The following is a 27,557-nucleotide window of genomic DNA, read 5'->3' on the forward strand; positions in this document are numbered from 1 at the left end:
ATCAAGAGTCTATAAGGTGAGGTCCTCGTATCCCTTGTGCAGATGAGAAAACGAAGGCCCCAAGGATGTGGGCACATGGACGGTGATCCTAAGCCAGCCTGAGGCAAGGATTTGTTTCCCATGAACTTAATAGACCCTGAATGCATCCCTGTTCAACTTGAAACTTTTACTTCTGTCTCTGTACCAGCCGCTGTCCTGAGCCCTGTGGGTGCCCCCATCCGTAGGTGTCAGGTAGGAGCAGCTGTGTCTCTTCCAGACATGGCCAGACTCCTCCATGCTGTCCCTCAGTCCCAGGACCAGCCCTGGGACTCTACCCTTTCCCATCCTGCAGGGCCTGGTGATCACCTTCAGAAGCCTCCGCCTCTGGGCTAAGGCCCCACTGAGAGGTGTCTGTGCTTTCCTGGGGGTGAAGTCGTAGCTCCATGGTGTAGACCTGGCACAGCGGACAATCTGTCAGCCTCCCACCACACCCCCAGCCCTCAGTGGCTGTCTTGTGAGCCAAGCCTGGCTCTTTGCAGTCCCGTATGTGCCTGGTGGACCCTGACACAGACTGGTGGATATCAGCCACCAGGTACCTGAATAAGTGCCACTTTTTCCAGGAGACCTCTTCTGATTCTGTGTTTGGTTAGACTGGGTCTTTATATTGCCCACCCAGGTAATGCCCCAGTGCCACTTGTTGCCAGGTCTCCCACACCTAGGGTGAATATTATCTTTATTCTCCAGTTTTCTGTTTACCCTGGAGTTTTAGTCCTTGTTGGGTTAGGAAACATCTGGACAATGGGGACATTGAACATTGCCCCGAAGTGGCTCTGACTTGTATCACTGCTAGAAAGTTGGGTGGAACCTTAACAAGTAGCTCAGCTTCCTTCAGGATTCCCCTGGGCCGTGGGGACCCTGCCCTATGCACACGTACATACACTGTCCCCTCCTCTGTTGCTCCTGGCCCTGAGGTAGACTTGCCTGGCCCCAGGGCCCCAGAGCTCTGCTCTTGCTTTTTCTTGTGCAGACTCTAGATTCAGTGTCTGGGGAAATCCAACAATTTGGATTTCAATGAACTCCACAGATGTCGGCTGTCTGGATGGTGGCATTTGCAGGAAGGTTTTTAATGTATCAGACTGATTACAATATTGGTCTCTGCAAAACCCTTTGTAAGATGATATTTTGACAGATTCCTGCCAGTGGATTTCCTTCTCTTTATTGATGCCACTGAGTCTGGAATGAAATCTGCCATCTCCATTTAGGAGCCGGAAATGGGAGTGTGTGCCTCAGCGGGGTGCTGGGCAGGACAGATGGTCCTGGGAGGACTGGAACCTGCCCCACCGCAGCATTGAGATGGCAGTGTTGCTTATAGCAGGGCAGCAGCTGGCTTTAGGTCCCTCCTGCCTGCCAGGGCTGGATTGCAGGCTGGGAGACCCATATCAGTAGGGTGTGGGTTGCTGTGCTCAGTGGCACAGCTGCTTCCTGCCTCAGCCAGGTGGCAGGAGGCAGAGAGGAGTGTGTGCACCAGGGGGAGCAGCGGATCCTTGGTTCCTCTTGGCGTGTGCAGGCACGCAGAAGGCTGAGGCTCACCTGTTGGGAGTCTGGCCTGGTCGCTCCTCTGAATGGAGTCTTCGGTCGATGTGGCCATCACCTCTCGGATTGCCTTTGCCGAAGGTCCCAGTACAATGCACCCCCGGCCCCAGGGACTCTGTCCTGCTGTACTCAAGGTGCATGACAGACACACTAGAATTCCTGTCCCATCTGCAGTTTCCCTAGGCAGCTTTTGTGTGGCCATCTGGGGGCCATCTTCTAAGATTCCTTGTCTTTGTTGTTGTCCCTGTTGGGTAGTCCGAGGAAATGGGGACGGTTGTGCTCAGAGCCACAAGTGCTGAGCCGTGTGGGCGGCACAGCGTGGACTGCACGCCCTTCCGTCTTTGCAGGAAGCTGCGGGCCGCCAGGGGGCCACAGGTCTGCGTGTGTCCAAGCCAGCAGCACAGTCGCCTGGGGGCTTGCTGGCGCTGTGCCCGACAGGACTGTCAGGTTCCCTTCGATGAGCTTGCCCATCCTCAAGTCCTTAATGGCAGCCCTTGCTTGTGCCATGGACTGAGACAGTGATGCAGATTCCCTTATGCCTCTGAACTGTTATTTAATGTGGCTACTTCCTGTCCTTTTCTTCTCGAAAACACTGAAGCTAGAAAATTTGTGCGTATTCTCTACAAATGGTAGTTGTCCCGGCAGTTCCTATGTGAGCCCATAGCTAGCCCTGCACTCTTCTGGCTACTGGGTGCTGCAGGGGGCCTGACAGCCAGCTGCCTGTGGGCAGGAGCCTAAGCTGCCTCCCAGGCAGTGCTCAGCTGGACTCAGGCACCGGAAGGACCAGGGCCTGGGGCTAGGGACCCAGCAGGCAGATGTTGGCTGTCCTAGAGGGGGCATGAGGCATTATCTTCCTTAGTGCTTTGTTGGGAGTGGCTCAGGCTGGGCCCTTGTGCTTCTGGAGGAGCCTAGGTGCATACTAGGCTGGCATGGGTCCACGGCCCGGAACTGCCTGGCAGAGCCCATCTCCTCGAGCTGAGCACAGCCACCTCAGCCCTGTGCCCCTGCAGGTACTTGGATGCCTCTGCTAGGGCACATACACCTGAGTCAGTCCTGCACCACCCCCCTCCGCCCACCACCTGCCTCAGCTCCTCCCAAGGACTAGAGCCCCAGTGCAGGTGCAGCATTTTTAATGTGCTTCACCTCCCTGCCCCCACTAGGCAGTCCTTGTGCTGGTTTCCAAGGACAAGAGCAAGCAGGTCAGTTCAGAAAGGCCCTGATGATGGATGGAGCACTTGGGGACCTTCTGTTCTCCCCACAGCAGATGTCTCTGTGCAGGGCCATGTCCTCTGAGGGGTGACATCTCTCTCTCTCTCTCTCTCTCTCTCTCTCTCTCTCTCTCTCACACACACACACACACGCACACGCACACGCACGCACACACACACACAGAAGACTGCCTTTCCTTTCCTCTCTGGTAGTCAGGGAGTTATGCCAAGCAGCAGTGGGAGTGCTCCTGCCAGCAGGGAGGGTGCAGGCCGGGGTCCCCGGCTGCCTTCTTGTCACTGGCTCAGGTTGTGTGAGGCTAAAGGTTGTGTGAGGTGGGGTGGAATGGGACATACTCATTGGCTGGGCTGGGTTACAGTGGGGAACACAGATCACGTGGGCAGAGGCCATGGTATCAGGAGGTAGCCATGAAACTAGATGGAGCTGGGGTTGGGGCAGTGGGCCCTGGCCACGGTTCTTTTTTTTTGTTTTGTTTTACAGTGCTTGGAGATTGAACTTAGTGGCTTTGTATTGAGCTACATTTCAGCATTGATTTTATTTTTTGAGACTGGGTCTGGCCACAGTGCCCCAGCTCATCTCAACTTATAATCCTCCTGGCTCAGTCCCCAAGAGTGCTGGGGTTACGTGTGCCCGCCCCCCCCCCAGGTGCTCTTGTTTGTAGAATGGGGGCTGGTTCCCTGCAGGCCCCCTTGACCTGCTCACTATGCACATGCTCGGCAGCCTCCTCCATCCCTCCTTTCAGCCCTTGATCAACCTGCTGTCATCTCCAGCCTCATATTAATCAGCCTCTCAGCCATTGGCCCCAGTGGCCCCTTCTCTCATATGTAGCAGCGAGCCCAGTGTTCTGAGGAGCTTTTGTCAAAGCCCTGACCCTGCAGGCTCTGCCCCTACATTCCTCAGAAAATATGTGTATGCTTCCCTGTGTATTTTCACAGCTTTTCATTGTTGGGAGAAACACCTGTGATGAACAACTTAAAGGAGGAAAGGTTGATTTTGCTTCGTAATTGCAGAGGCTCGAGTAACCATGGGAGATGACTTGGCTCCAGAGCTGAATGGGACAGCATCAGGGAGAACGACGCAGCCCCCGGCCGTTGGGAAAGCGGAGCAGGGTGGAAGTGGGAACGCAGCCAGGGCAAGATGTAGTCCTCATGACCCACTTTCTTCAAATGGTCTCGCCTGCTAATAGCCCACTCAGCTCTTAGGATTACCATGCTCCTTCAACTTGAACCACAAGTGGTACATGCGGGACTGCGCCACCTCTACCGCCCGTAGTAAAGCTGCCCGACAGCAAGACAGAAGTTATTGCCACGTTGTGAATTGCTCTTCTGTTTCTGATACTAGTGCGCTTGTGACCTGTCACCTCCTGAAAGCCCCACCTGTGAGAGCTGCTGAATGGGACCGAGTCTTGCACAGCATGAGTCTTTTAGGGATACTGTAGATCTCAGCCATAATACCAGAGAGAGGATGACCCTGAAGTGGATGAGGAGATAAAATGCCTTAAACCGTAGGACATCCCAAGTCCTGCTGCAGGGACAGTGAGGCCAAGGCCGCAGGCAGGCGCCCGTGGGTGTGGGGCATTGGAGTGTCGATCTTGACCAATGCAGCTGCTGAGGACAGGAGGTGCTGGGTGGAGAGCGAGGCTGCTGAGCCCGGGCGCAGGCCGGATGGGCCCTGGCTGCAAGCAGTGTCACCCATGATGATATGGTGAGATGTCCAGGAGCCACAGAACGGCTCATGCAGAGGGGATCTGCTCAGCCCCGCAAGGCCTGTCTGGGAGGAGTGTGCTGCTGGGCCTCAGCTCACTCAGTGTTCTTCCCCGGGGTCCCGCCTCCTGTATTTATTTATTTATTTTTATGTATTTGGTATAGGGTCTCACTATGCAGCTCAGACTCGTAGTGATCCTCCTGTTTTCAGCCTCCCCAGCGCTGGGATTACAGGCATGGGCCACCATGCCCAGGCTCGGTGCCAGCTCAGCACACCCCAGGGCGGGGCTGACACCACATGTGGTGCCAGGGATCGAACTCCAGTACCTGTGCTAGCAGGCACTTAGTCTGCTGAGCTATCTCACTGGCTTAACATTGGAGGGTTGCAGTGCCTCCCTCCCACCCACCCTGTCCCTCCTGTCCCTCCTGTCCCTCTGGACACTCAGTGCTGTGTCTTCAGGCTTCCTGAGACTCCCAGGTCTGCCTGTTTGTGGGTCTTCAAGAGCAGCGTTCAGTTTGGCTGGGTGTTAGGACTGCAGCTGAACACATCTGGCACTCTTGGAGCCGCGCTCCACCTCATGCATCCTTGTCACATTTGTGGGCCAGCCACATGTTTCCACCCCTTAATGATTTGGAGAAAAGGGCCCTGTGTGGCTTGGGCCACTGTCTGCCTGGGCTCAGCCCTTCCTGCTTTGCGCCTGTGGCGATTGCGCTTGGAGCCACAGCTGAGCCTCCTGTAGACTAATGTAGCTGGGCCTCTGGCCAGCTGCTGGAGGTGCTGGGGGGGCGGGGGGAGGGGCTGCTGGAAGGGAGGATGTGCTGGGTGTGGGGGCTTCCTCTCACCTCACCTGGTGTCTCTGTTTCATTCTGCAGTGAACTTTGACCACTTCCAGATCCTGCGTGCTATTGGGAAGGGGAGCTTTGGCAAGGTAAGGTGGATCCTTCGGGTAGGGAGCCAGAGGATGGGGATGCGAGGGACCATGGAGCTGCCAGCTGCTCCCTTGCCCACCTGCTGCATTCTCTGCAGAAGCCAGCTGTACCTGGGCAGCTGGGTTAGGTCTGTCAGGAAAACGAGTGGGGGTGCAGGGTGTCAGAGTGAGCTGTTGGCCTGGTCACAGCCATCTCTAAGTCTCTAGGAGTCTCGTGGCTGAGCCAGGAGCTGAGGGTGGTGTTGGCACAGTCACTGAGAGCCCATCACCAGGGAGAGAGCTGAGCCCCCGAGCCCACCCACTGTGGTGCTGAGACCCATGCTGTAGCTGAGGCTGATTCTTCACAGAGGAAGCATGTCAGGCCTAAGGGAAAGTGTTCAAGGAGGAGCGGTGTGAAGTGGCCGGTACCTCAGGGTCCAGGGACACTTGGAGGCCTCTGCCAAAATAGCTATCTCAGGTACACTGAGCACAGAAGCCAGGCCTGTGCCTGTTCCTGGGTGCATGCAGGTGACAGCACCAAGGGTAGCTGGCCATGTGTGCATCCACGTCCAGGGGAGGAGGCTTCTGTCCTCCACTGAGCTGGAGCCATTTCTTCACTTTCCCCAGTTCTTGCTGCAGCCTGATCTAACTTCCTGATTGCTGCCTTGTGATATCTGGAGATTGGGGGTAATTATAACTGAAAGAGGCTTAACAAGCACTTTGAAAAGGTTGGAATTAGCCTGGCCTTCTGCAGCAGTGGCTGTGCCTTGGATGAATCACTTCTGAATGGACATTTCTTTTCAGCTGTCCTGGGGGGCTTGGCAGACGGCCCCAGGGCTCCCCCCTCTCCTGTCTGTACAGCTATCTGGACGCTGTGTCTATTTAAATGCCATAAACCTTTTTATAAAAGGGATTGCTATGCTACCAGAGCAAAATGTGCAGGGTATTTGAATGTGATTAATTGCCTCCATTTCATTGTATCATAAGTGATGGCTGCACTAGGTTACCCAAGGGCTGGGATAATTATAAGTCAGAGAAGGTGAGCTCCTTTGCACAAATTTATTGAAAGTGCACCAAGGAGAGATATTTTTAATGTCTCAGTATGTCAGGAGGTGGTGATGGTTTTGATGGTCATGAAGAAGGCTGACCTTGGGCATGGCCCTCATGTTGGTAAATTTCTGAGGGTTGTTGAGGCTGCAAGGGATCCCTTTGCACGCTCTTGTCCCAACAGAATGTAGGGGGTATCCCAGGACTCCAGTGGGTATAAAGAAACATAAGAGGCAGGCAGGTAGGAGTTGGTGACACCCCCACCCCCCACCCCACCAACAGAGGACAGCAACTGTTACCAGGCTCAGGAGGGGTAGCTGAGACAAAGAAGCATGGCATTTAGAACTAGGCATTTAGAAATCAAGGGACAGGGACTGGGGAGATGGCTCAGTAGAATAAGCGCTTCACTGGCAAGCACAAGGGCCTGAGTTCAATCCCTGGTTCCACCAAAAAAAAAAAAAAAAAGAAAGAAAGAAAGAATTCAAGGGACACTGAACCATCTGGAGAGACCCATGCTGAGGCCATCTGAGGGGAGAGCCCAGTGGGTGGGTGCAGGGCAAGGCCAGCAGGTAGTACAGTTGCTGTTTCCTGGGGCCCTGCATCCCCTCTTCTGCCTCTAGTGGACCTTTTCATCCTCAGCGTGAGCCCTTACCCTGTCTTTCTTACCACTGCTGACTCTGTACCCCTGCCTGGGAACTGACTATGCTTCTCACACTCGGAGCCGGGCAGCCCCCTCCTCTAGCAGAGTTTGCGGATCTCCTGTATTCCTGGTCCTCTGACTGGTTCTTGGCTTTGAAAAGCTGATTGGCCTTGGAAGTGGGCCACTGCAGAGAAGGGAGACAAGAGCAGCTGGGTGTCATTTTCAGATGCAAGTTCGTGGTGTAATTAGAGGCGCCTTCCTGCCCCCTAATTAACTGCCTAATTAGGGGTCTTGGGCTGCAGGCTGCAGTTGGTTGCTTGGTAGGTATCTAGGAATGTGGGTAGAGTAAAGCCTGTCACAGGCCTGGCTCTGGCCTTTCCCTCTGTTTTCAGTGGCCACAGCTGGGAATCCAGGATGCAAAGGAATGGGGACTTGGAGAAGTGGCCCAAGCTCCGGATGGACCTGGGGGCGCATCTGTTTATGTGCAACTCAGGTTCAGATTTGGTGTCTGGTGAGGGTGCTTCTTCTGGCATAGACAGTGCCGCCTTTATATGCTCTTACGTGGTGAGGGAGAGAGAGCTCTCTGGGGTCCCTTGTAAGGGGCGAAATTCCATTCATGAGGGATCCACCCTCCTGACCTCATAATGCCATCAGAGGGGGTGAGGACTTCAGCATGCGCACTGTGAAGGGCGTGCGCTTTCGGTTGCACTCATCTAAGTGGGGTTGTGCCATTTGTCTTTCGTGCCTGGCTACTTCACATAGCTGAGGTCCTTACAGTTGATCCGTGCTGTAGTATGTGTTAGAATTCTCTTCCATTTTAAGGTAGAACCATATTCTATTCTTTTTTTTTTTTTTTTTAATTTTATTTATTTATTTATTTATTTGAGAGAGAGAGAGAGAGAGAGAGGCCAGCTCAGCCCACCAGGGGGCGGGCTGGCTGGCATGTGGTGCTGGGGGATTGAACCGCGGTCCCTGATGCTTTTGCTAAGCTTGTTCTAAGTAGGTGCTTTAGACCACTGAGCCATCTCTCCAGCCCATATTCTATTCTTTTTACTGACGCATTGTGTCCATTTATTGATGGACACCTGGGGTTGCCCCCATGTCTTAGCTATTGTGAATAATACTGTGGACACAGCCATGCAAGGATCTCTTAGGGGCCTTGGCTTTCCTTACTCCATGTGGCAGTAAAATTGTTGGCCCACAGGATAACTATCTGGGTCATCTTTGAGGAACTGCCATACCTCATGGTACACAGCTGCCCCCTTTTGCATTCTAATGAGCAGTGTGCAAGGGTTCCACTTCCTCCATATCCTTTCCAACGCTTGTTGTATTTTGGTTTTTCTGGAAGTAACTTTTCTACTAAGGCTGAAGTAGCTTTTTAATTTTGTGGTTTCGATTTGCATTTCTTTGATGTTTGCAAAGGCTGATCCTTAAACCTCCTGAGAGTATCATTCCTAAGTAGAAATCCCGTGAATGCAAGGTCTGCATGCTTGGGGTCTGAAGCACCTTCAGGGGAGGGGCCGTACTTGTACTGGGGGGAGTTAGAGGCTGATTTTGCTGAAGTTGCTTTTTTAAATTTTTTTAAATTTTTTTTAATTTTTCAACAAATAATACACTGCATATATTCTTCTTAGTGGTTAATTGCTGTACAAGACGCGGACTTGTGATCCTATTTACAAACACCATTAGAACAAATCATTCTATTCATTAACAGAATGTAACTATGTATCTATCCCAACCACTTTGAATACACAGATACAAAATGGACATTCATCTGTATACCCCATTTTTTCTATGAAGTTGCTTTCATTAAGCACAAAGGCATAGTGACATTTTTTTTGTTTTGTTTTTGTTTTGCGGAACCAGGGATTGAACCCAGGCCCTTGCCCTTGCCAGGGAAGTGCTTATTCCACTGAGCCATCTCCCGTGCCCCAATAGTGACATTCTTATTGAGATTGGAGTTATTATTGAGAGTGGGCCATTTTCCATAATGAAAAACCAGGTCATGCAGTTGGATGCTCAGGATGGCTGATCAAGTTAGAGATATAAAAATAGAAAGATTGTCCTTCATTAAGTGACTGACATAAGAGTTGTAATGGTTTATCTTTGATTGGTTTGAAAGGCCCCTAGGAGATTAGTAGAGCATACTTCTGGGTATGTCTGATTGCGTGATGGGGCATGACCTTGGGACTGTGTCTGGTTCCTGGCCCCTTGCTCTCGGGCTCTTCCACTGCATCCTGCTTGCTGCCTGACATGCACTGAGCAGGTTTCCTAACTGACCCCTTACCATGATAATTTGCCTTGGAGGCAGCCACCCATGGCCCAGAACCTCTGAAACTGTGAACCAAAATCAATCTTTTTTTCTTTAAATTGTGCGTCAGGTATTTTATCCTAGCAATGAAAAGCTGAGTAAGACAAGATGAGGATGAGAACCAGGAAGAATCTGCGAGCCAAATTCCCATCTCCAGTTGCAATGCAGGGTGACCCAGGCACTGACTCGCCACTGGCGCTGCATCCTGGGGCTGGCTCTTCAGGTTCTTCCTCGCTGAGCGTGAATGAAGTGCCCGGGGTCACCCACCAGGGGCAGCAGGCTCTGGCGGTTCTCCCACCTAGATGTTGCCACTTAATGCTTGCATTTCCACACTGCACCAAACCGCTCCTGAGAATGCTAGCAGAGGGCTGGATGTCTTCATGGGAAGGACATTGTTTGCTGGCTAGACTGTCCTTCTGCCGGGTTCCCAGCCCTCCCTGAGATGACAGGTTGGCCCTAAAGAATCTGGAAGATGAGTGATCCCTTTGGCCATCTGGAACTTGAAGAGCTCGTGTCCCACGGCAGCTGATTTTGTTCTGTGAGGGGAGAGAGGCTGATGGGTCTCGTTAACTCAGTGGCAATGAGAACATGGTTCCCACTAGCTTGAGGGTGGGGCAAGGGTTTGTCTCTGGGTTCTCGGGAACATCATGACTCCCTGGCTACATTGTGAGGAATCCAGGAAGGGGTGACGCTGCAGAGGGGACACTTCACCCACCTGCACTGCGCTTGCGCCATGTGAGCCCCTCGCAGGGCCATCTCAGGGCCCTGTGCTCTGCTGGGTTCCATCCAGGCTCTGGCCACAAGCACATGGTCTCTGTTTGCCTGCTTCCAGGCATGTGGAGCCTTGCCGGGAGCCATGTGGGCACTGCCACCCCCACCCCCGCTTTGTCTGCTCCAGTTCTGCCCAGCCAGTCTCCAGAGAGTGGTGTGGCCATAATTAATTCCAAGATAAATTGTCAAGGTACGGCTGAAGACTTGGAGAAAATCAATCCATTGTTCTGCTGGTGTGGATACGTGGGCCCCAAGCCCCACTCACTCCTTCCCGCCTTGTTCTTCCCCACTTGCCACCTGGTGTGAATGAAAACCAGGAGTGTGCTCGGCTTCCGGCCAAGGGGTAAGAAGGGCCAAGGGTCTGAGAAGCTGCCCTCCTCCCCAGCAGCCTGATTGTGTTTGTTCTCAATCCAGGAAATCGAATTCTAGCCTAAGGTCGCAGGTACGCTGAGTTTGATTATTACAGGACTTTCGATGAGGAGGGGCCAGCTTCTTCTAGCTGTGCAAAGTAAACTGATAGTAGGTACGTTGACAGAAGAAAAAGTCTATACATTTATGAACTCGTAAGATGACATGTGCAGGGGCATCGTAGGGAACAATGACATGGTAGGTATGAGAGGTGATGTTCTGTGGGGTGGTGGGGGCCACCTGGGGAGAGCCGATGGTTTCTGGGAGTGATGAGAGGACCCCATCAGAACAGGGGGCTGTGTGCAGTGTGGCAAGGCCAGTCTAGGTGGGTCCATCCCCAGGTCTGCCTTCCTGGGGGGCTGTCTACCTTCAGGCAGATGAGGGTTGTTTAGAGAACAGTCTTTTTAGTACTGCTCATTTTCCTGTGCCTTCAGCTCAAAATAATCAATACCTCCCGGCAGCAGAAAGTGGGGCAGGTCAGGCTGAATGTGTGGGTCTGCACCACCCTCCTTGGTGCCAGGCAGCCCCTGCTATCTCCCACACCCCTGCCCCTCAGGGTCCTGAGCAGCCAGCTCCTCCTCCCTGAGTCCTGCCCTCTGCCTTTCCCTCAGCACCCTTCTCAGGAAGGTCCCCAGCCTCTGTTGTGGCTGTACCCAGGCACTGTGCTGTGTCCGCTGGGCCTGCTGTTTCATGCTGGCCTTTGCTTTCAATGAGTATGGCCACTTCCACGAGGAGAACAAGATGATGTGCTGGTGGAAAAGAACCTCTGCCATCTAGAGCTTCCTGTTTTCCTGTCCACAAGCCCTCGCTCCTGAGCTGTTTATGGAAGGCCTGCTTGGTGCTCATTGAGCAGCTCTTGATCTGGGCTCTTGGGGGTGGTTCCAGTGATGCTACTTACCACACTGTGTGGCTCACCAGGCCTGAGTGGCTCAGCTGGTGGCTCCCCCTCCACAGACGTCTGCTGCTCTAATGCATTTGTCTTCCCACCTGAATTCTGGAATAAATTTTGTTGAGATAAAAAAGAAAACCCACTAAAATTTCCGAAAGGACTGCATTTAAAGTTGATTGAGAGTGGCCGGCGAGATAGCTCAGTGGACTAAAGCACCTGCTTAAGCAAGCTTAGACAGCACAGGGACTGCGGTTCTATCCCCAACACCACATACCATACCAGCCCTGCCCCCAGGGTGGACTGAGCTGGCCAGAGTCCTGGCATAGTGGCGCATGCCTGTAATCCGAGTGCGGGGGAGGCTGAAAGCAGGAGGATCACTATGAGTTGGAGCTGCATAGTGAGACCCTATAACAACAAATAAATAAGGGGCTGGGGATACAGCTCAGCAGCATAAACACCTGCCTGGCAAGCACAAGGTTCTGAGTTCGATCCCCAGTCCTGCCCCCCCAAAAAAAAAAAAAAAATTGATAGGAAAGTTGATGTCTTACCCATCTAAGGGCTCGAATGGGCTCATATGTCTTCATATTAATTTCTCACATTTTGCTATTCCTATTATACTTTGTTCTTACAGGTGTTATGTATAATATTTTGTTATGTGAATGGGGAAGTTCTTTTTTCCAGTTTTGAAAAACAGTTGCCTTTGTGCCTCCTTTCTGTCAGTCATGGCCACTCCCGCCATCTGCCCTGCCCTCTGCTTTGCCCTCGATGCTGAAGGAAGGGGCTTCTCTTGGGCGCCAGCCTGTGCCTGTGGCTGGAGGAACCGGATGGGCCGTATGGTTGGAAGAAAAAGCAAGATTCACTCTGGGCTTCATATGGGGCATTTGGGGCTTCAGGGGACAGATACATCCTTGTGTGAAGTGCCGAATGTGTGCCACTTGGAAGTTGCTGTGCCCCCACTGTGCTGTCTGCAGGCCTGAGGCAGGGGTCCTGCAGTCCCCTGGGAAGTGGGCAGCTGCTCAGAGGCTGAGCTAGCACTGAGTGGCAAATGTGAGGCGACCAGGGGGTCAGCCCTTAGGAGGCAAAGCATGTCTCTTGAGTACAGCGTGTCACTTTGGGAGTTCAAGAGCCAGTGGTCCAGATGGATACTTAAAATGTGCTTGGCTTTGGGGCAGTGGGAACAATTTGATGTTTTGGCAAGAATGTCCAACACCCCCTTTCCCAGGCCCTGGGGGACCTGGCCTCAGTGGGGTGGGCTTGCACCTTCGTATTTTCTGCCTTCTTGTTGCCCTGTGCACCCTCTGCCCTGCTGCACCCCTTCTGTCTGTACCCACGCAGAGGCTGGCCCAGGCTCCCATGCAGGCTCCAGCAGCTAGCTGCAGTCCATTGCTGGGTAGGCAGGCCTGTCACTTCCTGCCCCGCCCCAGGCAGCAATGGATTTGGTCCTTCTTCAACTGTGAGGCCCGAGTAGTGCAGCCATGCAGGTGACCCCAATGTGGCGGGCTTAGAGCTTTTGCAGAAGGCCCATGGAGCAGTTGTTTGAGGAGTGAAGGAAGGAATGCGTAGAGCAGCTCCTGGGGAGAAAGGGCCAGCCCAGGCACGAGGCATCTTATTCTCCAATTCATGGGGGAAAATACTGAGAAAATCAGCAGAAAAGGCCTTTTTACAGGCCCCAGCCATCCCAAGAGGTCGCTCATCTCCCCGGTGACACCAGAACCTCTAATGGGCACAGGGGAGGCCTGACCAAAGGAAGAGAGCCTCTGCAGTGTAGACATGCATCCTGGGTCTTCAGCTGGTGTGTGCCTGGGCCAAAGCACTCTGCCCCACAACAGTGGAACCTGTTGATGTGGCCCTGTGGCGCCACCTCGCTCAGCTTCCCTGTGGTGCTACCTTGCTCAGTTTCCCTGTGCTGCCACATGAGTCAGAAGGTACTTGTCATTTCCATGGTAACCTTCAGAGGCTGCTGTGTGATCAACCAGTGTCCCCAGGACTTCCCCTGGGCTGGTGGCTCACTGGGTCCCTAATTCATGTGGGTTCCATGCTGTAGTGGCTGTGGCCATAAAAGGCTTGTAGGCATCTAGGTTCTGGGACGTAACCTCTTTGGCAGCTAGGAGCTGTGGGTCCCGCCCCCCTGGGCTGCTGGGGTCAGCCTCCCCCATCTCCAGCTCTTGGACTTTGTGCCTTCAGGACACTAAGATGAGCACCCCCGCTTGGAGGCCGGCTGGGTTGGTTCAGTTCGGCAAGTTGCCGCTTGTCCTCCACAGTCACAGCACTCGGACTCCAGCACCAGCAGAGTGAAGGCCAGCTGTGCTGGCGGCTGCCTACCTGCGGTGTATGTACCAGTGGGGAGCAATGGGTCCCTGTCCTTGCCATTACTGTCCAGCCTCTTCTGGGACATCTAAATCTCGACCTCTGGAATTTTACAGCCATGTCCTGTGCCGGGGATGTTAGGCCTTGGTGCCATGATTCCTTTGCATGGGTGGCAGCTGCAATGTGGAGAGCCTGTCTGAGCCTGGGAGGCGTCGCCAAAGGCGAGCCAGTGGTGCCAGCAGAGTGCGGTGGTGTCCAGCAGCATCTGTAAAAGTTTCGTAACCCCCAGCCTGGCCCTGCTGGCCTTGGGCAGGGGCTGCTTGTGGTCACTGCAGCGCCTGAGCCGGGCTTTCTCCACCACGTTGTTCTCTCATATGCTAGCGCTGCGGGCTTGGCACCTGCCCTGCCGAATGCGCTCGCATGGCCACTCTGCTGAGCCCACCCCACTCCGTCAGAGCAGAATGAGTCCTCGGCTAGCCCAAGTAGATGTGCTGGGAGGACCCTTCCCCATGGAACATGGAACATGCCCCTGTGGACTGCATTAGTTGGGATTGCAGATGCTGTGATACTGACTTGCTTGGGGTTTTGTTAGGTGTGTGTGTGTGTGTGTGTGTGTGTCTGTGTCTGTCTGTCTGTCTGTCTGTGTCCATCCATCCCTTTCTCTGACCTTCACCCCCACCCAGGACCACATGCTGGGATAAGCTGATAACCTGTCCCCACATGGGACCCTGAGAATCAGTGGGCCTGCTAGGGGACACAGTGAGAGGGGATACAGAGACACAGGTTAGGCAAGGGCCCCAGGCCTGAGTCCTGAAGGGCTCTTGGGGAGGTGCTTGGCCTGGTCATCTCACTGGCACACCAGGCAGCAGGGTGCATGCCCAGTCTGTACCCACTTCAGAGCTCTACCCAGCCTGATTCTAGGACTGAAATTTAATAAGTGAGTCAAGGTCTTTCCTGCTTAGGACACTTTGGGTGTGTGTGGCCTTAGGGTGCTCAGTGTGACTCATAACCCCCTAGCTATTTCTTTCCGTGGGCCTCAGAGCCACAAACCTCTGTTGAGGCCACACTGACCCTATCTATCCTCTCTATCCAGGAGGCTGCCACGTGCCCAGCCTGGAGTGGGCCACTCAGGGCTGCTGGCTGTGCTCAGGCTTCATTCATTCTGCCTCCCCCCAGGGGTCCTCACCAGCAGAACTTCTCCAGGAAGGTCAGGGCTATGGAACAAGGTGGCTTTGAAGAAGTGGAGACACTGAGGATCAAACAGAGCTCCCTCCAGGGGGCAGGAGAGGCTGATGGAGAGCCTAGAGGGACCCTGTGTGCACAGCTGCAGGAGGCTTCCTCTGGGGCAGGAGGAGAGGTTAGCCCCCTGTGGATGGGCGGATGTGAGTGGGGCCTTCTCCTTGCCTCCACCTGGGGGGACAGATTCTGCCGAGGGCAGCTTTGCTCAGAGTGGTGTGCAGAGGGGCTAGGGGCACCGAGAGACTGAGGGCTACACACTCGTGTTTGAGGGATGCAGAGGGCTGAGGGGCACAGAGAGGCTGAGAGATGCCGTGGCCCAGGACCTGCAGCCATGGCACACCCCTCCTCCATCAGGACTGCTCTGCAGTTGTCTGTGCCACCACCACAGGACAAAGAAGCCCAGCCTGTGACCCCACGGCAGTCAGTATTGAGCAGAGCTGAGCTTTTATCATACACTCCTAAATGGGCCAAAACACGGTGTGAATGTGCTGGGCCTGCCTCTTGGGGTCAGCCAGGCTGTGCTTTTGTACCTTAAATAGCTGTTTTCCTCTTAAGTGGCTCAGGAGGAGGAGAGATTTTATGTCTGTGTTCTCGTTTGCTTCCCTGGGCGGATACCTGTTTGCCCATTTCCTTCACCCTGGAGTCGTGAGGAGGCTGAGCTGGGAGAAAGGCGGTGCCTCTGGTCTGGGTGGATGCCTGCGAGTGGACTAGCCCCACAGCCGTGGGCAGGAGCGCCACCTCCTTGCTGCTTGGCGCTGAAGTGTCCACGTGAAGGGAGCTTTCCTTGCCTGGCTGATATGGCTTCCAGGGCTGGGGACGCAGCTTGCCGGCCAGTGGCCATTCTTTTAGGTTCCAGAGTGGCTGTGGGTGCTCTTGCCTCAGGCAGCTTGCCTCATGCCTCAGCTTCCTCCTCAGAGAGAGAACTCCAAAGGCCCATCTCTGTTGAGGGTTTCCACCAGCTCCTTTGGGTCAAGGGGCCTTGTGGCTGTCTATGGACTTAGAGGGCGGCACAGGGACTGATTGAGCCCCACCAGGACAGTCAGCCTTTGTCCATCTAGAATCTCATATTCTAGGCCTCACCACGAGGCCCAGGGCTCGGCACACCTCTGTTCTCCATTGTCCCTCAGTTCTGCCATTACAGGGAACAGCTAGGGTTCCTTCCTAGCCACACCCTGGTGGCCACAGGGCAGGCTGAAGGGCCTCAAACCTGCTCTTTAATTTCAGTATTTAAAACCTCAAAAGATTAACACTTTCAATATTTAAGGCATACACAAATAGAGGGGAGGAACGTGAAGAACTACCATACACTGGCTTCCTGGCCTCGCCACATAACAGGCTTGATGCTAACCTGGTCCCAGCCATTACTTCTCCCCTCTTGGCACCCCACACTGGGTTATCTGCAATGAAGTACACACAGCAGTTACCTTGTCCATCAATTTTAGTGGGTGTCTCCAAAAGATAAGGACTTTTTTTAAGAACATGTAGGGGCCGGCCAAATAGATGAGTGGATTAAATGGCCTGCAAGCAGGCACAGGGGCTGGGGTTCGATCCCCAGGCCTGCCATGCCAGCCCCATCCCTGGGGCACACTGAGAGGGCAGTTGAGACTGGGTGTGGTGGCATGTGCCTGTAGTCCTAGCTCTTGGGAGGCTGTAAATAGGAGAATCACTATAAGTCTGATCTAGTAGTGAGACCCTGAACATCTTGTAGACCCTTTCCTAAAAATACAGGAAAAAAAAAAAAAAAAAAAAGAACATAGTCATAGTACTTTTTACCTTTTAGAATAATCTCTCTCTCTTTTTTTTTTTTTCCCGCTGAGGCATTTTATTCATATGTTTTACATCCTTAGAAAAAGAATCCCAGGATTTTTCCTCCTGTGTGTTTTCGTCGCGCTTCTTCATGATCCAAGATGCCGGCTGAGGTCGTCAATACAGTGAAACCAAACTGACGGGATGGGAGCAGGTTATTCTGCCATTTTTCCAGGTCTTTCAGCTGCACATCAAACCTGGAGCTAATCACACCACACTTGTTTAGCCTGCCTGTGAGGTTGACACCAATTTTTCCAGCCCTGTGATCATCAGTGATTTCAGGTTCGCCACTGTAACCACGCTTCACCATCACAGTTAGAATCCGGACGGTGACTTGGGAGCGCGGCCTGAGGAGGACCTGGCGTTGCCTCTCTTTTCGGCATTGTGGATGCTCTTTTTTTTTTTTTTTGAAGGAAGGAAAGGTTTATTTAGCTCATAGCTACTGGTCGTTTCAGTCCATACTCAGCTGGCTCCAAGGCAGAGCAGCACATGGCAGAGGGCAGCCTTTCATGGCAGCAGCAAAGAGCAAGAGCACAAGGGAGAGGTAGCAGCAGCTCAAGCAGCTGGCTTCTCTTCCCACCTCACATTGTAAGGCAAATTACCTGCCCCAAGGAAGGTGCAGCAGCCACACCCACAGCAATCAACCACAAACTCCAGAAGCTGCCCCAGACTGCATGAGGCTTTGGGGTGACAACTACACACAAACTTTAACATCCTACCCCTGGACCCTCAAAGACTCATGTACATCCCTTTGTGCAAAAGACATTCTATCTAGTACATCTCTATGTTGCCAAAGTCCCAAATCTGCTCCAAGATCCAAGGCAAACTCTCAACTGTGAGACCCTGTACAAACGAAAACTTAAACACTTGCAACATTCAAAGGCACAAGATAAACACTACCATTCCAAAAGGTACACACAGCAGGATACCAAGCATTGGGACCAACACAAGTCCAAAATCCAGCAGGGCAACATTAAGTCCTGCAATTCCATGTGGGACATCCGAAGCAATCTGTGATGAGTAGTGAGCAACAAAGGCCTTACATGGCTCCGCTCCTACGGCACTCATGGTAGCTCCCATTGTGTCTCTCTTAGGCCGGCTTTGCTCCCTCCTTGCAGTTTCCTTTAGATGATTCACATTCCTGGCTTTTGCAAACTTCTGGGGTTTCCACTGAATGGGCTTCTCACTCTCTGTTTCACACACTGCCCTCTGAGGAGCACACCGCCTGGCCTCCCAGGCCTTCCACCTCTGAAATCGAGGTGGAAGCCGTCTTAACCTCAGAACTCCTGCATTCTGAATGCCCCTAAAGTGCACACCGCATGGATGATGCCAAGGTCTGCTGCCAGCTGGAGCTGTAGCCAGGTTTTCTTCTCTCTTGGCTATAGGGGTTGAGTGTCTGGATGGCTGAGAACTCTGACCGTGATTCCGAGGAATAATTTCTCCATGCTGGTGCCATTCTGGAACCTGGTGTGGCCGCTGCCGCCATTCTGGAACCTGGGGCTCTGCGGCTTTCCCCTCAAGGCAAAGTCCCTGACCTTTTCAGTTCTGAGGCTGCAAAGGGTGGAGACCCGCCTCCTCCTGTGAGGCCCTCAGGCCGTCCCGTCCAGGCTCTGCTTCCTTCCCGGCAATGGAGAGCTTCTCTCGGCTCCATCTTTGCACTCCACAGCTTTATTGGAGCTTCCTTTCTGGCCAAACTCACATTTTGGCCCATCCTGCTGGGCTCCTTGCTCTTCATTCTCAACATAAATCTGGCTGAAAGCCCCCAGTAATAACAACCAGGCCACTGCCCCAATATTTGGCTGCTTTGAAATATCTTTTGCCAAATTGATCAGTCCACCATGCTTAAACTCAGTCTCAGGCAAAGTCTCTGGACATGAGCAAAATGCAGACAACTTTTCTGCCAAGTCAAAACACACATCATCTGGAGTTCAACAACCAGTGCAGTCCTTCTTCCCAGCAGAAACCTCCCCAGCCTGGTCTTCGCAGGCCGGCTTTCTATCAGCCTTCTGGTCTTCTGAGCTCTGACCAGAATCTCCCCTACAGAGCAGCCGAAGCTGTTCTAGCTCTTCACAAATAGGCAACCTCTCCGAAACGTTCCTATCTCTTCCCATAAGCCATTTCCAAAAACTTGGAATCCACACGGTTAGGTTGAGCCACAGCAACGGCCCCACTCCTGCGGTGCCAAATTCTGTCTTAGTTACTCTTTTGTCGTTGCTGGGACAAATATCCAGCACCCAAAAGGAAGGAAGGAAAGGTTTATTTAGCCACAGCTACTGGACGCTTCAGTCCACACTCAGCTGGCTCCAAGGCAGTGGCACATGGCACAGGGCAGCAGCTCACGTTTCATGGTGGCAGCAAAGAGCGATGTGGGTGCTCTTGAGAGCACCAGCCGGGACATTCACGCGCACCATTATGGCGGCACAGGAAGATGGCAGAAAGAGCTAGAATAATCTCTTAATATCAGCACATATCAAGATTGGAGCTCTCCTGATGGTCTTACGACATTATTATTATTATTTTTCTGAATCAGGATGCAAATGAGTCTGTAGAAGAAACAGAGCCTCTCTTACTCCATCGTTTCCTTTGTAGTTTATTTGTTGAGGTCCAAGTTGTTCTGTCCCAGGAAATCCCCCGCTGCTTTTTGTTTCTGGAGTCCACCGACAGGAACGCCTCCATCCCTAGCTGTGATCTGGACAGTCTTCTCTGGGTCATGAAGAGCCAGGCTCTCAGGCCGGGGAGATGGCTTAGTAGAATAAGCACTTCCCTGGCAAGTGCAAGGGCCTGAGTTCAATCCCCGGTTCTGCCGAGCCAGGCTCTTGTCTGAGACTGTTTGTGTGCTTTGGTGCTGGCAGCAGTGACAGTAAGTGCTGACCCAGTCGCACCTTAGGAGTTACAACCAGATGTTGCAGGGCTGGGTTCTTTAGGCGGCTCAAGGCAAGGATTTGTTTCGTGCCTTCTTCAGCTTTTAGAGGCATCTTGTGACCGATGTCCCTGCTGCTACGCAGACCTCTTGCTTCTGTTTCATGTCTCCTTCCCTGACTGTGACTATTGTGTCTGTCTGGGCCTGGTAAGACATTGTGTCCACTTCGATAATGCAGGATGATGCACCTTCTTGTCTCAAAATCTTCACCATATCTACAGCATCCCTTTGCCACATAACGGGAGACATTCACGGGTCTTGGATATGAGCCCCTCTGGGAGACCATCGTCCTGCCTGCTATGTGCTGTGGTTTGTTGCCAAATACGAGGGTGTTCCACCATTCCCAGTGACACGCTGTGCTGTGCTTGTTATGCCTCCTGCCCCAGCCACGTCTCTGCATGTTTCGGCAGTGTTTTTGGGTTAGTTCCTAGAAGCGAGCTACGTGGATGGAGGGTGATGCACACGTATTGTGCTAGAAATTGCCGAGTTCCCCTCCTCAGGGGTGGGATTGTTTTCTCTTCCACGGGGTGCCTGCCACAGGGCATGTAGCCAGATGCTTGGATTCTTGCCAGTCTGATGGATGAGACACGGCATCTCATTTGTTTTACTTTGAATTTCTTTTAAGATAGGCAAGGGTGAGTGTTCTTTCAATTGTTAGAAGGCTGTTCAATTGTCTTTGTCGTGTTTTTCCCCTTGAGTGGATGGTTTTTAAAATTTTTAGATGCTCAGTATGTTACCCTTTTATTTTTGACGTAAGTTGCAAGTACCTTTCCAGCTTGTCTTTCAAGTTTTCTTGGTGTTTTTTCTACGCAAGCTATTTGACGTAGTCATGGTAATCACTTTATGGATTGCCTTTGAGTTTGGGGTTGTAGGAATATTGCCCTTGTTTCCATTTAGAGAAGATTTTGTGTTTTCTTCTGCTTCTTCTAGGCTTAATTTGTCTCATGCATCTAAGATTTATTCTGGGAAATAGTGTCAGTAATGGCCCAGTTTCAACTTTCTTCTGTACCTGTTGAGGCATCCTAGCACTACTTATTAAAAAGCCCTCGCTGGGCATCGTGGTACGCACTTGCAATCCCAGCCCCCGGGAGGTCAAGGCAGAAGGACTGCAAGTTCAAGACCACCTGGATAAATTACCAAGACCCTGTCTCAGACTTAAAAAGAACTAGAGATATAGTTCAGTGCCAAGGCCCTGGGGTCAAGCACCTGTCTTATAAAAAGTAAAAAATGATCTATAGTTTTGAGATGCTGCCTGGATGATACATGAAGTGTCCTGTACAGCTGGGTCTCTTTCTGGATTTTCTGTTGTGTTCCGCTGGCCTTTTTGTCTGCACTAGTGCCACTTGCCATGGTTTTTTTCCCTAGCACTGGTGATTGAACCCAGGGCCTTTGCACTGAGTTATGTGCCTAGCTACTTCTAAAAAAATATTTTGTGACATTCTTACTGAGTTGCTAAATTGTCTAGGCTGGGTTTGAACTTGCAGTGCTTTTGCCTCAGCCTCCCAGTGTGCTGGGATTACAGTCATGTGCCACCAAACTGCTATACTACACTTGTATACTGTGGAAGGTTTATATAGTACATGTACCTTACTGGCCAATGGCTGGAAATACCATCTTCACCGCGCGGGCGCACGTGCGCGCGTGTGTGTGTCTTAAGATACTTTTGTTGATTATTCTTCCCAGTGAATTATATGCCCAATAGATCAGCTCTTGGGGAGAAAATCCCTGATTTTATTTTTTACTGGAGCTATATTGGCTTCATACGGGAAGCTGGGGTTCACCTTTCGTGGTGCTGTGTGTCCCATCTGCTTCTGGCTGCTTCTCCATTTCTCCACTTCCAGTTCACTGTCTTTTAGGAGACTTATAGTTGTGGGTATCACCAACATATTTTATTTTGCTTTTCTAAAAGGGCTTTCACCTTGATTGAATATTTGCTCTGGCTTTTGTATTCCTGGCGGTTGCAACAGTTCTGTATGTTAGTTCATAACCTGCAGTTTCACTGGTTTTTCTTAGGCTTACCGTGGTTATGCCAGTGATTATTTTGATTCTGTCAGATGCAGATATAAATCCTACTTGTCTGCAAGCAGAGGCAGTTTAACATCTCTCATTCTGTTTTTCTCCTTGGACCTTCTGAGCCACATACTAACTGGACTAAAGCCTGTAGGGGATGCGTGGACACCCCCTCATCTACAGGGGGTACTAGGTCCTGCCCCAAGGGGTACTGTGGGGATTGGTGTAAATGAACATCAGCCCCCGCGCCCCTGCCTGTGCCTGGGACGCAGGCATGCTGGCGGGTGAGGCGCCGCCTGTGGGTGTCTGCCAGATCCTTTCCTCAGCCTCAGAGCAAGTTTCTCTAGCTGGTGCTGAGAACCTTCTGTTCCGAGTGTCTGCGGATGGCTGTTGTTACAAGCCAAGCCCTACTCTAGGCGCCAGGGAAATTCATACTAGAAACAGTACACTCCACAGTGACACCCCGTAGGAGAGAGAGAGAGAGATGCTCAGACCAAGTGGCTGTGGATGTCTGGGGGGTTAGGGCCACCGTAGAGATGTGGGATCAAGGGCTTGGCAGGACCCACAGGAGGCTTCTGGGAGTTGGGCCCAGTAGTGAGAGGGAAAAAGACCCAAATGTGGCCATTTCTTCCATAGACATAACGAATAAGGGCAGAGAAATGTGTCCTTGGGGCTGTCCCACCCCGGCATGCCTGGCCCTGCCTCTGAGCAGGAAGAGGAGGACACAGACTGACTGCAGGCCACCTGGCTGACTGGGCTCTCTCCTAGGGCCTGAGGCAGGGCCCTGGTGGGATGCACTTTTCCAGGGAAATGGGCTGCGGCTGCGGCAGAGATATAGGAAGGTTGTCCGCTGATGGCACTGACACTGCCCTAGTCCTGGTAGACAAGATACAACGTAAGGGACAGAAGGAGGCTTGTCTCCTTTCCTTGCTCTTGCTGTCTTCGGCCCACCATGAATTGTTCTTCCCTGTGACGCCACCCTGCCCTGGAGCCAGCCAATCATGGACGGAAACCTCTACAAGCTGTGAGCTAAATAAACCTTTCTTCCGTTAATTTTGGATGTTGGCTATTTTGTCTCAGCACAAGAAAAGTAACTAAGACAGCAGGAAAGAAGGGGACAAGAGTACCAGCTCAAGGGAGAAGCAGCAGGCCAGTCTGGTTGAAACCACAGATCAAGTCTGCTGTCCCTGTGGACACACCCACGTGTGGGTGGTACTGGTGTTGGTGTCAGGTGAAGGAGATGACACAAGCTGGGGGTAGGCCTTCATCCCAGGCAAGAGGCGACCCTGGAAACAGCCACGAAGGTAATCGGATGCTGAGTCTTCTACAGGGGAGAGGAGTAGCATCTCCAGGGCTCAGATTGTACAGAAACTGGCTGAGTACTAGAACTCCTCTGAACTGTCATTGATGTGTCAGACCAGAAAGTGTGGCCTTCATAGACAGAAGGGCTCAGTCACTGGCCCAGGGGTCCTTGGAGTCCGGAGTCCAGAGATTGTCCAGGGAGAGCAAGACAGGACATTCAAAGCTGTTGCTGACGTGGCCAACATCCAGCTACAGGTATCCAGTGACAGAGCGCAGGGGTGATTTGATTAAATGATTGGGTGCTTATAGCTAGTTTCTGGGTGCAGGGAGCTGGTGGCAGTGGCACCCGCTGGACTGTCCCAGCCTGGTGATCCAGACCTTGTGGGTGTTGGGAGCTGCCTGAGGCTGCAGACTGCCCCTCCTCAGTTGATCCTCCAGTTGAGTTACTTAGTCCCTTACCAGGGCCAGCTCTGCCAGGACCCTAACGTGATGGTCAGGTGGATATAGGAGCAGTGATAGCGGACCTGTGTCACTTGTGCCACAGTAGGCTGTTTATGTCATTAAAAGCTCTGAAAGGTTCACTGTCATTGGTGTAGGGAGTCCCAGCATCTCGACATAGATGATCCAACTACGTGATGCTCAGCAGGAGTATAAGGAGATACTCAGCATCAGCAGGATCCTCGTCAGTCCATTGTTCTCGCGGCCTCTGCGGGGGTCCCCGTGTGCTTCTACATGCGGCCTGTATAGAGAGTTGCACCGTTTTCCAAGCCTCCGCATGGTCTGTAATTCCACCATTTCCAAACAGGCAGTACTGAGCTGTGGGAACACCGAAAACTGACCTTCCCTCTGCCCCTCTTCTCATTCCGTGGGATTCTGATGCACCCTCTAAGGGGCACCTGTTCAAGGACCTGCATACCCTAGAGGCCTCTGTGGGGAGGATGTGCTGGGAGAGGTGGGGCATGGCAGGACACAGTAGAGGGCAGCCCAGGGTAAAGAAGACAGTCTAGTGTGGGGGCAGGACTGGGGCTCATTGTCCTACCAGGACCATGCAAGGAGTGGGCCCAAGGGACTGGGGCATCACAGGGACCTTCCAGAACACAGCTAGGAGATGGCCTCCCCACAGGGGCCACCTCTGGAGAGTTTGCTGAGCCTGGTGTGAGGGGGTCTGGTATGGTTTCTAGTACTTTGTTAGGACCGTCATGTGAGTTCTCTGTCCAGCTCTGGAGCTGGTCCCCACCCTATTCTGGGCTGTACTGTGGCATTTTCCCAGGAACCCTGCAGCCCTGGGATTAGCAGGTTCGTTCCACTCAGATCTGACTCTGTTTCCTTCTAGTCTGTGTATAAGTGGATTATTGGAGGAAGTGGCCCAGAAAGCCAGACCAGTTTCCTTGGAGGCAATAGCTAATCAGGCCTGCTTGCTCTCCTCTGCCATGCCTTCCTCCTAAAAGAGGTTTCTACTTGCCTTTTGAAAATGCTACTCTGTTGGACCTGTGGTACTTGTGGTCCTTCTGAATAGGATTGTTCTGCATAAGTTGGCGGGTTGGCCTCAGGGACCTTAGTTATCCTGCAAGCCTATCCCGGATGCCTGTCCCAGAGTTGCCCTCTTCAGCAGGTACAGGCACCTTCCCAGGCCTGCCCAGTCCCTGAGCCTTTCCTGGCTTGTGGTGCCCCACACTGGCCACTGAACAGAACCCTGAGAAGGATGGAGCTTCATCTGGTCCCCTGTGACTCGTTTGGCATTACCCAGGGCTTTAGACCTCCTCTGGGTGGGATTAAGAGCGGTTTCATTATAATATTTAGAGACTATAAGTACCTGTTGTCAGGCATTTGCTTTCTGGGGAACAAAAATCATTTGAAAAGAAAAAGAGCTTGGAGTGAATCACTTAAATCTGCAAAATACGTAAACAGCATTCAATTAAAATGACAATTACACCGCCATTAGTCACCACCCTATTCTGGGCTGTACTGTGGCATTTTCCCAGGAACCCTGCAGCCCTGGGATCAGCAGGTTCATTCCACTCAGATCTGACTCTGCTTCCTTCTAGTCTGTGTATAAGTGGATTATTGGAGGAAGTGGCCCAGAAAGCCAGACCAGTTTCCTTGGAGGAAATAGCTAATCAGGCCTGCTTGCTCTCCTCTGCCAAGCCTTCCTCCTAAAAGAGGTTTCTACTTGCCTTTTGAAAAATGCTACTCTGTTGGACCTGTGGTACTTGTGGTCCTTCTGAATAGGATCAGCACAAACCCCCTGCTTCAAACTGCTGCTCACTGGAACCTTCCTGTTGGAGCAGGAAAGGGGTGAGAAGGCAGCTGACAGTGGAGGGCGAGAGTCAGTCCTTCCATCTCAGCTTAAAGCTCCTCTCACCAAAGGGATCCCTGATGTGAATGGCTTAAACTTTTAAGGGAAAGCGCAGCATCGTCCCAAGCCTGCGCCCAACAGTCCATGGACCTATGCAGCTGGCCTCTGTCAAAAGTGGCGTGCCCAGGCCTACAGTGGAGGATATGCTCCCTGCCTCCCTAAGCATGGATTGGAAACTGTGAAAGAGGTCAGGAGCCTGGGCTCGGAGGATGGAGAACTGAGGAGCCCGTAAAATGTGCCAGGTTGGCAGCTAGAGAGGATAGTGTAGGTGCTCCCTTAAGAATGTGGTGCAAAGGGCCGGGGAGATGGCTCAGTGCAATAAGCGCTTCCCTGGCAGGCGCAAGGGCTTGAGTTCAATCCATGGTTCTGAAAAAAAAAAAAAAAAAAAAGAACGTGGTACGGGCTAGGCCAGCGTCACTGATCCTCGAAGGATGCTGGCTGTTCTAGGTTGGTGCTTGGGAAGGTGCAGACATTCTGAGCTTCTGGGGCTGCTGTGTCAGAGTCCCACAGGGATGGCTTCAGACGACAGAAATGCAGCCACCCAGTTCTGGACATCAGAGGTCTGAGGGCAAGTCTGGAGGTGCTGAGGGGGGACCCTTCTTAGCCTCCTCCAACTTCTGCAGACGGCCGTGATCCTCGGTGTTCCCTGGCTTGTGGCTGTCCCCTTCGAGTCGAGTGGGTTTGAATCTTTTTGATAAAATATATAAAAGTTCTTGGGGGGCTCATTTGGGCTCCACACAGGTACTGGCTGGGTTCTCAGGCTGGGACCAGGGAGGCAAGAGTGAGCTGTGCAGCCACCCCAGCAGGTCCTGCCTTTGCGACACCCTTGCTGCTGCATCTGGTGTCCCCCCAGAAGGTGCCAAGCCTTGGGTATGCTACCCTTTTATTCCACCTTCATGAGAGCTGCCTGCCTGAGTGACCCAGTCCTTTCTGGGGTCTGAACGCACCAGCCCATGCACAAGTCAGCTGTCTATAGGAACTGGGAAGAATGCCTTCGTGTAGCCCGCTGACCAGGGGTGTTAGTAGGCTTGCTGCATGCTCAGTGTCTGCCACCCACCAGGAGCAGCCAGTGGTTATGGAGTAGCCACAGGGAGGTGGGGAGACCCAGGCCTTCTGAATCTTTTTTTTTTTTTTTTTTTTTTTTTTTTTTTGCGGAACCAGGGATTGAACTCAGGCCCTTGTACTTGCCAGGGAAGAGCTTATTCCACTGAGCTATCTCCCTGGCCCCCTCCTGAATCTTTGACCTCTGTTTCCTGAAACATTCTCAGCTCGACTACAACTACTTCACAAAGGCAAGCAGCCCTGTGAGGTGCTGGCAGTGTAGAGGCTTGCTAAGGTCCTTTCCTGGAGCCCTAGGATGAATGCGTCCACCCTTCCTTAGTGGACCCAAGAGCCGCCCAAAGACAGAGTCACTTGCACTTCGGAGTGTGGGATTAAGTCTCTAAAGATGTAATTAAACTGCTGAAGGTCTTGAGGTCATGAATTCAGGTGGAGCCTAAATCAGTGACAAACATCCTCATGAGACACAGAAAAAAGACACGAGCAAACACGGGGAATGAGGCTTGTGTCCCTTGCCCTGCCCAGCCCGCCTCTCTCCAGCCCTGCGGGAATGAGCTTCTGCAGAGCCGATTGCCCGGCCTGGCACCCTCACCTTTTGTGTGACGGGCTGTCTGGTGAGAGCCCTTGTCCCCATGCCTGACACCAGATCACTGTCCTTCCGTTCTGTGCTCTGAGAAGTGGTACTGAGTCTTCGGCCGGAAGTAGCTGGACTTCCCCGCCTCCCACATCGAAGTGTGTGTCTCAGGAGATAGACAGACTGTGCTGCCCGCAGGCCTCTCTGTGACAGACAAGCCCGAAATTCTGCTCACTATGAGCAGGACGAAGTGTCAGCTGCACAAGGGCCTCGAGCTGAAACCAGGTGGGCTGGCAGCCTGCTGTGGCTGACACTTATTTTCATTCTGAATTTTTCAATTGGCCTTCAAAATAATAATTTGAAAAGTGATTGTGAGTAGCTCAGGAAAAATTCCCTCCCAGCCTAGTACTGCCGAGCAGCCGCATCCACACCCAGCCATGTGCGTTTTTCTCTGTGGTCCCGCGGGGATTTCTAATCCGCTTACTTGCAGCCTGGGTAGCGCACAGGG

At 52.5% G+C, this 27,557-nt stretch overlaps 1 protein-coding gene across 1 annotated transcript in view; it reads left to right on the plus strand.

Annotated features, from left to right (window-relative positions):
* The first annotated feature begins 5,372 nt into the window (after window positions 1-5,372).
* Stk32c (serine/threonine kinase 32C) overlaps window positions 5,373-27,557 on the plus strand; it is a 50,037-nt gene continuing 27,852 nt past the window's right edge. The window contains exon 1 of the mRNA XM_004625561.2: window positions 5,373-5,431. The gene's annotated coding sequence lies outside the window, so the exon portion shown is untranslated. The remainder of the gene's footprint in view (window positions 5,432-27,557) is intronic.

Source organism: Octodon degus, unplaced genomic scaffold (genome assembly GCF_000260255.1).
Source record: "Octodon degus isolate 3935 unplaced genomic scaffold, OctDeg1.0 scaffold00010, whole genome shotgun sequence".
Taxonomy (NCBI): Eukaryota; Metazoa; Chordata; class Mammalia; order Rodentia; family Octodontidae; genus Octodon; species Octodon degus.